The following is a 3,673-nucleotide window of genomic DNA, read 5'->3' on the forward strand; positions in this document are numbered from 1 at the left end:
AGTCTTTTTTCTAACAGCAGAATAGCAAAGATCTTTGGTAACGTTATCTGTTAGCTAACACCGCTGACAAGGTTAGTCAGTTAAAATTAGCAGCACACAGAAAGATACATTGACACAATTTTCTTTTTAAACTTACCTTATTATTATTGTATAGAAGTAATCAGTCTTTGTCCAGTGGTAAAAATGCAAGCAGTCTCAGCAAATTCGACGCACAAATTCAAAAAACCGTTGCTTGTTGCGCATGCTCTCGAACCTTCCGTACTTCTTCTTCTGTTGTTTTTTTGCACATTAGCAATACATTAGCGCACTGCTGCCTCCCACTGGTGTATTAATGTCATCGGTTTTGTTGTGGCTACTTGAATATTTTAAGAGTTATTCATTGCAGCAAGTTGTTTTATTCGCCTTAAAATTAGCTGTTACTTAATAAAACCGAGTAAGTATAACAACTAAGTACAGATAACTAATTATATCTAAGTAAGGTAAACTATTGGATTTTACAGTGCAGCAGGGAAAAAAACCTAATGTTTAAAGAATTAGGAGGGTTTTTTTTTAATCCCAAAATAAATAATCACAAATAAAGCCCTTAAAAAACAGTTGAATACAAAATGTGTATTTAACATTTGTTCTCTTGACATTTCAGGCATCAAAAGTAAATTTTGTATCTTGTAATCGGCTTGACGGCGGTTTTTGATGCCCATAATGAGGAATATTTTTGGGACATGGCCGTACACTTTCTTCGGTTAGGTGTATGATGACGAGCAGAAAATCTCCAGCATGTCAGGTCACACTAGCACAGAGTCAGAGCTCCTCTCTCACACTCCAGCAATAACAAGCCAAAGCCTGCTGACTTTTAGTGCTTTTAGAGCAATCTCCACCGATGCTGCCATCAAAGGAAATGGGACACATCACAAAATATAAATGATTACGTCTGTTATAAGGCAGGATGAGGCTTAAGATCAGGAGGGCTGGGTGAATGTACCATCCCATTGTCAGAGGAGAAAAACAGCACAGGAACACAGGTGACGTCTGTAAGAACACGGTGGGAGACATTACCTCAAAGCTCCATTTCACTCTGCTGTGCATCGTTTCGGAAGTTACATAACACAGAATTAGCATTTCAATGGAAGCTATTTGAACAATGGAGTTGGATTTGAAATATCTATTGAAAACTGGAGCTCGTGATTTCTGGTGTGATTCAAGATAAAGGCAGATGTGACTTTAAGGATAGCTGAGGAGACAATATGTCATGCACACTGCAAGTTTCCTTCAGATTTAGCACAAGGAGACTGTCTAGAATGACTAAAAAAAGAGGCAAAGTGTTGGTTTCACATGACAAACTTTACCTGTCCTTAAATATAATTAATTAAATCAGTTCAAATAAAAAGGCACAGGAAAGATTAGTATGTCTATTTCTCTTCATTCAAATGATTTGCAATTAGTTTCCAGGCATTAAACGGTCAAAGTTTCATTTCTAATGGACAAAACTGAGCCGAATCGGTCAGTGGGTCACAGAAAGAGATTATATTTAATAAAAAAATAAAAATAAATAATTGGTCAAATCTGTGAAATATTAACATTTTATTATATTTTATATAATTATTATAGCTTATATATTTTCAAAATACATTCATATATTTTGTGAATGATAAAATGCATTTATAATTTCTTAGAATGCAAAATGTAGAATAACATACAAAATAAACACACTTAGTAAAATAATGAAAGTACAAACAAAATGCGTAGGATCAGAAGATTGTGAGTGTAATTTGGTCTTATTAGTCAGAAATAAACCATAAATGTGACCCTGGAGCACAAAACCAGTCTTAAGTCGCTGGGGTATATTTGTAGCAATAGCCAACACTACATTGTATTGGTCAAAATTATTGATTTTTCTTTTATGCCAAAAATCATTAGGATATTAAGTAAAGATCATGTTCCATGAAGATATTTTGTACATTTCCTACTGTAAATATATTAAAACTTCATTTTTGATTAGTAATATGCATTGCTAAGAACTTCATTTGGACAAATTTAAAGGCAATTTTCTCAATATTTGGATTTTTTTGCACCCTCAGATTCCAGATTTTCAAATAGTGGTATCTCGGCCAAATATTGTCCTATCCTAACAAACCATACATCAATGGAAAGCTTATTTATTCAGCTTTCAGATGAGGTATACATCTCAATTTCAAAAAATTGAACCGTATGACTGGTTTTGTGGTCCAGGGTCACATGTGGCCGAGGGAAGTAGCCTATATGAACTTTCGAACACTGTCATTGAGTCAGGACAATGTACTTGCATGACAAACAGCCTGTGTCTTAAACCTCTTGTTCTGGACTTTAATGAAAGCTTTATTGTGTTTTGTCAGACAGTAATTCTGAGCAAATACCCAAAGTGTGTCTGCCTCCTGTCAGCATCGACATAACAGTCTTTACCGATGTGGTTGAAACTTCTGTGCTGTTTTAAATCAGGTTTCAAAGGATAAAGGTCAAAGTTGCATTTTTAAAGGAAATAAATGAGCTCAGTGAGACAGTAAAAAAAAAAGTAGCAAAAAATAAAATAAAATTATATATATATATATATATATATATATTATGAAACTACCTCAAGCCATATACTGTACACACTCTTATTTTCTTCATTGAAAATAAGTGTGCCTAATTTTGTCTAAAGAATTGAGTTTAAATGTAGTCTCAAGGGTAATTATCTCCACTCCACACATTGAACCCTGATAGAAGACATGAATTATATTAGCAAAAACCATTGACGTGCAAATTACACTTGATTCATCGGTTATTTACTACCTTAGTAATAAAAGAGCATAACATTAGCAATTTCAAAACATTATAGTGTCACACTGTAATTATGGGTTATTTGGAAAGGTAGGGCATAATAGCTGACACACTCTCTAACACGTTTATCTTAGCCTGTGATGTGCTCAACATACGCTGCATGGGACAATGCTGCGAACCTCATAAACTTCTGTGTGGCTGCAATGCCATGGTGATTTATGTCGTACTATTGTTCCTACCATGCTTTCAAGATGTCCCATTTTTTACAGCTTTGTTTTTTTTTAATGTCACTCACTGATAAAATCATGTTTTTTTCCTTTCACAGACAGTAAGTGGCTGTTTCTTTTGGCTCTGTGGACTATGAGAAATTAAACGACCCTAAAACACACTCTCGGTAGTTTATTTAATTTGTCTGCTGACAGTGTCCAACACACATAAATGCAAAACAAAAAGCTTTTTTTTTTTTGTCTCAATGGAAAAAGCATTAATTTCCATAACGCATTAAATTACTATTCATTCTCTGATGGAAATGACTTTTTTTTTTCTAGAATAAAATGCTCTTCACCAGCACTTAATTTTTTTGTGGGGGGGAAAAAAAAGTGGCAAAATTAATACAAATGGGTCAAAGACGAAAAAGGTTTTAAGCATAAAAACAATACGTGTAATACTGCTTTAAATTGTTGTTGTTTTCCCCCCCAAAAAATCTTTTTAATTGCAATTTTGTTTTTGTTTTTCTGAGCAAAAAATAAATATCATACATTTTTCCCTGATTTACAGAAGAGACCCACTAAAATGTCATTCAGTGTAACAATCTTGTCAGGCATATTTACAACAAAAATCAATTTATGACATATTAAAAGACTAATTACTTTCACCCCAA

The sequence above is a fragment of the Sinocyclocheilus anshuiensis genome, unplaced genomic scaffold (assembly GCF_001515605.1).
Source record: "Sinocyclocheilus anshuiensis isolate Anshui unplaced genomic scaffold, SAMN03320099.WGS_v1.1 scaffold115, whole genome shotgun sequence".
Classification (NCBI taxonomy): domain Eukaryota; kingdom Metazoa; phylum Chordata; class Actinopteri; order Cypriniformes; family Cyprinidae; genus Sinocyclocheilus; species Sinocyclocheilus anshuiensis.